The sequence below is a fragment of the Capsicum annuum genome, chromosome 6 (genome assembly GCF_002878395.1).
Source record: "Capsicum annuum cultivar UCD-10X-F1 chromosome 6, UCD10Xv1.1, whole genome shotgun sequence".
NCBI classification, from domain to species: domain Eukaryota; kingdom Viridiplantae; phylum Streptophyta; class Magnoliopsida; order Solanales; family Solanaceae; genus Capsicum; species Capsicum annuum.
Genome location: NC_061116.1, coordinates 164,563,178 through 164,573,720, shown reverse-complemented (window position 1 = coordinate 164,573,720; position 10,543 = coordinate 164,563,178). Strand labels below are relative to the sequence as shown.

The window sequence follows — 10,543 nt, the reverse complement described above, 5'->3', positions numbered from 1 at the left end:
CCATCTCTATAAAAAATGAATAAGAAGGGTGTGCATTTTTCACCAAATGCAGAAAAATCTACTGTATCAAATAAAGATATAGCTAGTCCAGTTCAAACGTAACTGATAAAGACTTGTCAAATTTATTGATGATTGTTACTTTGCCAAAAAGTGTAAGAATCCTTTCAGCAAGTTTTCAGACAAACGAAGAAAGCACATCTAAACTAGCAAAAATAAAGAAAGGTTTTTATTTGAGAAAAAAGAAAAATAATTAAAAAAAAAAGATAGAACAAATGATAAATAATGCAATCAAAATTTTTTTTAATGAAAAGACAAAAGAAGTATTCCTAAAAAATTCAAAGTCAGAGCGAAGACCTAGAACATCAGATTCAGAAAGTGAAGAATATGATAAAACAATGAAGCAGTTCACTTAAGATTCAAATGAAGTGACTCGGGAATGAGTTTTGATTCAGTTGCATTAAACAATCTAGACACTTTAACAATAAAGAAGATAATCCTACGTAAGCAAGATAAAAGAAGACAAAAAAAAAAAAACAACGCAAGCAATGACGTAATCAAGATTGAAATAAAGATGGATGACAAGAAGCGGATACCAAAAGAAGAAAAAAACTTTAACAAAGTCATGTAATAATGGATCCCATAGTGTACCCAGCAGGTTGGAAAGATTCTTAAACCAAATTGAAATCCGATTTTAAATTACGCAAAGGCCTATAAATACCAAAGCAACAAAAAGAATACAAGTGTGATGAAAAAAGAGAAGTATTTGAGAGTGTAAGATATAATAGTGTAAGAGAGTGCATAAAAGTGTGTACAAATTTTTATCGTATAGCTACAAGCATTTAGGGAAACTCGCGAAAGGAAAACCTCTCTTCATCTTGAGTCATGTAAGCAGTTATTATTAAGATCTTTGTATTTCTTCCTATTATATAAAAAATAATGTTTGTAATGTTAATATTGTGTGTTTATATACTAATTGCGTTTATTCCTCTATCCTTAATGTATGGTTAGTCTCTCAGCTTTTAGCAATAATGATGAATTAATTTGTAAATTTTTAAAAAAATAGATGTCCTATAAAATTCAATTATCAAAAGAACTTGATGTTACCCTGAAGTGCGATTAAAGAAAAAATTAATAAAATCATAAGTTAGGATGAAGAGATGAACAGAGTATATTAAGAAAAAAGAGTTACTAAATGAAAAAATATACTTTGATCTTAGTTAAATTTCTACAAAGCATGACAAAAGATTTAGAAGGAGGGAGTACTGAGTAAAATTATACATTATTTGACAGAAATTTTTATGCACAATATTTCTCATTATTACCAGTTCTCATTATTACTCTTTTGATCTTTTCTTATTCCTACCATTTCTCTTTATTATTCTTTTAATTTTTTATTACTCCTATTTTTTGATATCAGAGTCCGAAGATTCTAAGAAATAAGAGATAATTTGTTTATGAATCTAATCTAAAATCTATATTTATAATCTATAATCTATATCTATATCTATAATATATTAAATGTGTGAAGGGTCTTAGAAATATTGTTTGAACTTTTTGCCCTTCATTAAAATACTTCGCTTTAGACAAAATCGTCTTTTCACTATTTTTTTAATTTTAATCATAATAAAAAATTAAAAATCTTTTCTAACAAAATCGACTGATTATTCAACTATCCAAATAAAATTTGGTAAGAAAAAAACTTTTTCCAATTAAAATAGGCTTGGTTTTAAAAAACACACCAAAAATTCTATTTTTGGCGTCCAAAAATTTGGCAAAAAAATCTTTTCCAAATAAAATAAAATTTTATATAGTTTTTCTCAACTTCTATAAAAAAAAAAGACCATGCTAATCGTCTGTCATTCGAAGAATGCAAAAACATATGAGGTCAACTGCCCCAAATTCACGTACAAAACCTTTTTGAACACGAGAATAAAAATTCAAGCGAAATAGTTTGTTCATTACTTACCATTTAATGATTACATAATATTGAATTTTGTACGCTAATTGTAATAAATTTGTTTGAAGAAAGAGAAAACCACTTGTGCATACCGAAGATAGTGATAAGCAGTTCAACCATTCAATGGCCAAAATCACCAATGGTATGTTTACTATACCTCGCTAAATTTGCAATACAAGCTTATTGTCTAGGATAAAACATTACAACGATACTATTTTATTTTACCGATATTAGCTAAAATGGTATTCAAACTAATTAAATTATTTTTTCCTGCAAACCATGGTTCACAGTTTTAGATGGTTAAGTGAATGGCTCAAAAGTATCTTGCCCTTACCTTGGTTCGTAGATGAGTACAGTAATCTGAGGTAGAGGTAAGGTATGCATACGTTCCCCAAACCAAACGTTGAACCGAGAGTCTATCAGAAACAACTTCTCTACCACTAAGGTAGAGGTACGGTATGTATACGCTCCCCCTCCGTAGGTACTTCTACATAGAAACTCTTTGTTTAACTTTTCTTAATTTGTTAAATAATTCTGGATAGTTTTATCGTATTCCATAAACAAGTTAGGTTTGTATGATTAATTGTACCCAAGTTTACATATATAAGACACGTATCTGGTCGGACACGAAACTAGCAACATCTTTTGGATCTTATTTAAAGAGTAGAAATAACTATAATTACAAAAGCTGTATAACCAAGGATTACTAGGATAAAAGATTTTGCTAGACTTGGATCCTTTATGTAGGTTTATATCTATGTCGGTGATCATATGAGAGTTGCACCAAGAGCTTAAGCTTCAGATAAGTGAAGACATGAGTGACAGTTGCTCTTTCTGGCTTGCAAAGACAAAAGTCTAATGGATGAATGGTTGAGAGAATAATAGTAACTCTAACGGATTTTTTTGAATGGGGTCTAACAGATTTGTGGTTGAATCTATTAATAATGATACTTAGGATCTTTCAATAAGAAATTTTCATGTCACTTATGTTTTGAGTAGGAATATATGTGTGATAATACTACATTAGAAAGCGTAATACATTTACCAGGTGTATTAATTGATTTCCAAGACCAACGCTGATAAAATTATTCTCCCTTTGCGTTCTGTCTACATTCTTCTGTGGTCATGTTGCTTACTTGTGTTAGTCTTAATTTGATTTTTGCATAATATAATTAATTTAGTCATTAATTCTTAAATTTTGGTGTGATGACTTTCTTTTTAAAATATCTATTTAGTAATAAATCTGATGTATTCTATGAGTAGAAAGTTTTAATAGATTTCAAATGGCTTAAACGTTTCTCTTATGATTGTAGCAATAACTGTGAGTGACTATTTTTAGCATTTTGGACTTAGCTTACTCCTTGATGAGTTGTGAAAATTTGAGAAATCTTTTGGAAAAGCAAGAAAGTTGGATGCATAATTATAATAAGATATGAAGAGATCACAAATTAAGAATATTTTTTTTACAAAAAGACTCTGAATTGTACATTTATGTAAAGCAAAGTGGACCTTCTAAGTATTCAAATAAAATAAAGGAAGAAGTATTAAATTGGATCAGAATTTTAAACACAATAATTTGGTCAAGTATGATTTGGGGTCCGCTATTTTGTCAAAAGATTTTGAAAAGTGTGAACATTTCATCACAAAGAATTTTCAATTGGTGATTGTCTGAATCAGCTATTTGCAGCCATGCTTTTGACAAACTCAAGCGTTGTGGTTTTAGATGCAAATTTAGGAAATGGAGTTTCGAAAAGTACCTAAAAATTAAGCAGGTGACTCAGCATATAACTCCTAACGAACCATGGACATTTTACAAGTCTCCTTCAAAGCTATGAATCTTTTAAGTGGTCAGGAATTTTGTGTATGATGAAGAAACAGAGAGGAAATTTGATTTGATGTAAAACTACTCTGCCTTTTGTAACATGTAAGTCCTTGGCACTCGAGTTCTCAATATGCCATTTATGTTACAAAAATATAGTACAGTTGAAACATTCGATATTTCATAACGGCGACAATCATGTCATGATATTCATATTAGGAAAGCCATTATTAATTATTTTCATAACTTTCAGATTTGTGTAGCAACCTTCAGTTCGTTGGAAGCATATGATATATTTTGTGTGAAACTTCATAAATGTAAGATCTATGAGAGCTAAAGGTGTCAATGATTTTAAAAAATTGACTTAACCAACTGAATCGTACACCAGTTCATCGAATCGTATCCTACCTTTATTTAGTAAGAAAGTTTGTTCTCTTTGGACTCTGTTTATATATCGGGGAATTGAATTAATTAACAACAAATTTAGTTTAGCTATCACGTATAAGGAAGTGTAGATGAGATGCACTTAATTACTATAATTATTCACAAAAATTTATATTTTTTTCATTTCATGTATAATTATTTATTCAAAATTTAATCTTAATATCATGTTTGATTAATGGTATAAATTAATTCTAGGATAAATTTTCATCATTAAGCAGACATGGTATAAATTTAATACCAAATTTAACCATAGGATGTCTCACCTTATACCGCATACGAAACGACCCCTAATAATATTAATATATATGATTTTATGATAACATATACTACATAATTAGATATACACGTGCAACGTATGTGTCAATAGACTAGTTTTTAAAAGTACATGAATGTATAAAAGAATATCTAGACCTTACGAGAAAGAAATAATAATAGACGAAGAACATTATTGGAACCTCAAAACAATAAAAGAACTATATTTAAATTTATACAATACCTTACTAGAAAATAAGAAGTTATTTGTTTATGAATCTAATTTTTAAAAGTGCAAAGATATATAAAAGATACCTAGACCTTATGAAAAAGAAATGAAGAATATTATTGGTACCTTAGAAAATTAAAAGTACTATATTCGAATTTATACAATTTCTTACTAAAACAAAGATATTTATATCTTAACATATTTAAACCCCCCCTCCCCCCGGCCCCCCTCTCCTTCCGAAAATACATATAGACCAAATTGTAGAAACTCAACAAATCATAAAGGAGATAGAATTTAGAATATCAATAATAGGCTCTAAAATAGATTATTACTACATACGAAAAATAAGAATAGAAAGTAAAGCAAGAAAAAATTAAAATACATATCTTGCTTAATTTAGGTCTAATTATCATAAGATTAATTCTAAGCTAAACAAACTGTATCCAAAATATATTAAATTAAATCAAAATAAACAAGGTTCAGGAAAATTTAAAAAGTTAATAAACAAAATCTCAAGGCTAGAAGCTAGATTTATAAAATATCTACGACTAAGAAATAAAAATAGTAAAGCACAATAGATATCTTAAAGTGACTAGACTTTTTAGATTTAAAAATACAAATAGAAAGAAAATATAGAAGACTGAAAGATAACTCAGTTATTAGGTGTAATTTTAATAATAAAAAATATGTGCTGCATAAAGATGATTAACAACTAAATACTATTACAGATCTTATAATAAACTTAGGGGAAACCATGCAAAAAGATAATACTAAAATATTAAAAGCTTTAAAAAATCCTTGATGACCGGCAAATTATACAAAAAATTTTTTTAGACAAACTAAAACAAAATTTTGATTTCATAAAAAATCAACAATCAGAAATAAATAGAAAAGTGCAAACCTTAAACAATAAAGAAAGAAATATCATAGAATATCTTAATATAATTAATTTTGAAAAAGAGCTACAAGAATTGAGAAAGAATATTGAACAAATAAATAAACTAGCTCTCTCATGAATGATCCATTTTATCAGGCAATTTTATAGAAAGTAGAATAAATTCAATCAAATTCAAAAGACTGTCAAATTACAGTCACTAGGAAGAACAAATTCTTTACAATAAAATAAAATAATACAATAATACTCCTACTATTAGAAATTAATAAAAATTTAGAAAAATCCATTAAAAAAAAATAGTAGCATCTCCTCAAAAAAAAATTATAAAAAAGAAGCAGCCATGGACCTTTTTCCAATATTCACAAACAAGTCAAAAACAAGCTTCTCTCAAAACAGATTAGAAAATAATATTTTAACCCGCCCAATGACTACATCAAGCATAATTTCAAAACAATAGTTAAAAAAAGTAATAAATGTAGATAAAGATATACAATTTTTTCAGTAAAACAGATTAAAATTATTAAATTCTAAAATATTATACAACGTAGGTACTTTTTCCACACAAGCAAAATTATACATGCAATATAGAGAAGAATAAATGTGTGTTACAATCGATAATGATCGTAGTGCAAGATTAATAAGCAAAGAATCTTTACAGAAAATTAAAAAATCAGACATGAGTTTCATGCATATGATATTAATAAAAATAAAGTTAAAAGGACTGACTAGAGAAAGTCTAAGAACTATAGTATTAATTACTATATATGATAATAAATGATCAGATTCGAAAAGATCTATAATAGAATTAGCCGAAGAAAATATATTCAGTAATGAAGGAATTTTTTATTGTAGCCCCAACTATATGATAAGTTCTTTAGAATTTAAAAAATATATTAAAATAAGCATTCAAATTAAAGAATATGAGGAAATGAAAAGTGAAAATAACTTATTAATATGTGTAGGTTTTATTGAAAAAATTTCTACTAATAATAGTACTGGTTTCTAACTCAAAGTAAAAGATGTAGTGAGCTTAATGCAGAATAAAGATATAAAATTAATGTATTCATTAAAAATAGACTCAAAGGAATATGCTGAATTATAATGAAATTTTAAAAAGTTTAGCAAAAAAAAAAATACTTAAATTAAATGACCACTAAATGTATACATATAATAGAGGACAAACCTTTGTTAAATTTACGAATTATAAATATACAAATAAAAAAAATTGACGAAAAAATTAAAGAAAGTGAAAATACTAAATACATGAATATATAGGTTTTATAGAATACTAATAGTAATACTAAATTCTAACTCAAAGTAGAAGATGTAGTGAGCTTAACTGGAAATAAAAGTATAAAAATAATGAAATCATTAAAAATAGATTCAGAGAAATATACTGGATTAGAATAAAATTTAGAAAAATTTAGCAAAAATGATACACTTAAATCAAATGACCATTTAATGTATACAAACAATAAAGGACAAACCTTTGTTAGATTTACGGATTATAAATATACAAATAAAAAAATTATCGAAGAATTTAAAGAAAGTGAAAATACTGCATATGTGAATATAGAAATGATATCAGAAAATGACTTTGAGATAGATAAGGTTATAGTGAAGGCAGAAGCCACGTACAAAATAAATAACGATAAAAAATTTAAATGTAAAGGCTGTGAAGTTGAATTTTACTAGAATGAAAGAACATTTATAAAATGCGAATTTAAAACAGATGATTATGAATATAAAAATAGAAATTGATCAATAAATGAAATATAAGAAGATGATGATCAAGAAATAAGTTAAAACATAGGTGGGATAGAAAGTATGAAAGAATCAATGAAAAGTGCATCAAGTAGTTCAAGTCATTCTCAAAGAACAACTTCAATGAAAAAAATGCAGACGAGTATAGAAATTTATCAAGACATAGGGTATATAGAATAAATACGATGAATAGACAGAAAATTTGAAATTCAAAAAGAAGGAAAATGTCAATAGAGGAGCCTATTAAACTCCAAAAGTGTGAAATTTTTTTTATAAACACAGCGGCACATGACCCCCAGTTATGAAATTCAGTAATAGATATATGAAAAAGTATAATTGTAGCAGACTATATATAATAATCTCATCAAGAACCAGTCACAGAAACAATGTATAGATACATGGAGTCGTTTTTACGAGAATCTACTAAAGGGTTATAAAAAACATATAAATTAGAATTTCCTAAAGAATTTCAGGGAACAATAAATATGAGAGCTACATATAAATTTATAACTAAAATACATAATCTAATAATAGGAGAAGACCTAAATAGTGGTTTAGTAACGCGGGGCTTTGGGCTATAGGTGACAAAAGACTTTTAAAATGAGGTGTGGATGACACAAGTCTTAATTGTTGAGTGGAGGTGACAATTACTTTATTATGGATTAAGAAAGTTGAAAAAGTTTGGAAATAACTCACAAATTTTTATATTTACACTTTGATCCCAATGTTTACCTAAAATAATGGGAAACAGAGGAAAAAAATGCTTCTTTCTCTCTCTTCTCATTCATTATTGTTTTCTCTCTTTTAGTGATTTTTGTTGTTCATTGTTTCTGCTGCTTTATTTATCATCTTCTGCTTTATTATCATCATCTTCTACTTCATTATCATCTCATCTTCTTCTTGTCGACCATTTATTGTTGTTGGTACATCGCTACTGCTCTGACTAATTTCTTAGGTCAAATTTTATTTCCTACATCACTTTCCACTTTGACATTACTTAATAGGTGACTTTGATAAGTAAAATTATAATTTTTATTCGTATTGGTCATCTGGGTACACTGCTATTTTTCCAACAATGGATAGAACTCCGATCATAAATCCAACATAAATGCCGATAATTTAAATAGACCATTCATCTGGTGCATCAGATGAGTAATCTGTTGCATCAGAAGATTTATCTGTTGCATCAGACTATTTTTCTGTTGCACTAGACTTATTATCTGTTGCATCAGACTGTTTATCTGTTGCACCAGACTTATTATCTATTGTATCAAACTGTTTATCTGTTGCACCAGACTAATTATCTATTGTAATGGATGATTAATCTGTTTGGAACAACACAAATCAGTCCCTACCACAAACCCAACAGATAACCAATATGTTTAAACTCTTGCTATTGCTACTGGATTCAAAATTATTCTTTACGTTCAATTACCCATCAAAATTTTTCTAATTTGATTTCTCATTTTACTTGTCTTTTTCATTAATCAAGAATTTTTTTTAAAAAAATCTATGTTTTATCCTTTGCATTAATGACTTTTTCTTCAAATTAAAATGGAAACATCATTTATGAAATTTCGATTGAATAGCAAACAATGGTTATTTAAAAAACATCTACTGTCCCACCAACTGATCAGTGGGTTATGGTAAACTAGACATGTTATTAATTATTTTTCTTAATGAATGTGGTATCTCAATTTGGGATGAGTAATTTGAGACGGAGGGAGTATGAATTAAAACGTCAAAGCCAAACAACAAACTAGACTATTTATCTATTGCATCAAACTGATTATCAGTTGCATCAGACTTCTTATCTATTGTAACATATGAGTAATCTATTTGAACAACACATCTGCCCCTACACAAACCCAACAGATAAATCTTGTTATTGCTACTTTAGATCTAAATTATTCCTTTTTATGTTAAATCGCCGACATGTTTGTTGAGAAGATAATAGACAGAATGAAAATTAAATATGAATTAAAACGAGAAAGATCAAACATAATTTTTTTATTAAACAAAAATAAATAAAAATACATATAATAGAATAAAAGAAAAATAATAATCTAATTATTATTATTATTATTATTATTAATATTATCATCGTTGCTAACCGACCAATCTTCAACCAGAAGTAGCAAGGCCCTCCTCAACCTACGTATCTCATGGTGCATTCTTGCTCTAACTCCTCGCAGTTCCCATTGTAGGTCACGAACTTGATTTTGAAATTCATTCACGGCGTCTTGCAGAAAAGCAACGTCCTACACTGGGTCAACCATAATCTAGAACACATGTGAATTGACAAAAAACTTAAAATCAAAAGTAAAGATCTTAAGAATAATCGAATGTAATACAACGTAAACTACAATTTGGCAAGAAAAAAACTTACCTTAGTCAGGGAAGAGAAAGTGGTGAAAGTGCAGGTGTAATATGAAAGACGAGATGCAATAAATAAATAGAGTGTAGTTGAATGAACGATTGAGTAACGAGGAACCTATTTATAGAGGATTGAATTTGAATGAGAGGCAAGACAAAAAGGCGCAACTGTTCACCTCCATTTATTAATTACATTTTTGATTAAATTAAGAAAATAAATATTGTGATAAGTCATGACTTTTTAGATTATTATTATTAATTAGTTCTTTCCAAGAACCATTTTAATTGAGTTGTGACAATAGATTCTATATCTATTGCATCAGATAACTCATCTGTGACAACAAATATATCATCTAATGCAACAAATATAAAACCTGTTGTATTGGATAACCTATCTGTTGCAACATATAATCTAACTGTTCACCTTCATTTATTAATTATATTTTTGATTACTGTGAAAAGTAATGACTTAATTAAATTAAGAAATCTTGTGATAAGTCATGACTATTTAGCTTATTATTATTAATTAGTTCTTTCCAAGAACCGTTTTTATTGAGTTTTGACAACAAATTCTATATCGGTTGTATCAGATAACTTATCTGTGATAACAAATATGTCATCTGTTGCAACAATAGAGAACCTGTTGCAACATATAATCTACTTATTTTAAAAAAAACAGTCATCATATCATTAATCCAAATTTTCTGACTTTTTTATTTTATAAATTAAAAAAAGTACCTTTTGAATTTCTTTAATAATTAGTAATCACTATTCAGCTTATTATTATTATTGGCTAGTGCTTTGGAG

General features: G+C 27.6%; 1 long non-coding RNA gene across 1 annotated transcript; it reads left to right on the top strand.

The window, feature by feature from the left end:
• The first annotated feature begins 756 nt into the window (after positions 1 to 756).
• On the top strand, positions 757 to 4,623 carry LOC107874942. Its single transcript, XR_001675654.2, has 3 exons — positions 757 to 884; positions 2,026 to 2,099; positions 2,248 to 4,623. It is a non-coding gene; the product is annotated as an uncharacterized LOC107874942 (long non-coding RNA).
• Positions 4,624 to 10,543: the final 5,920 nt, after the last annotated feature.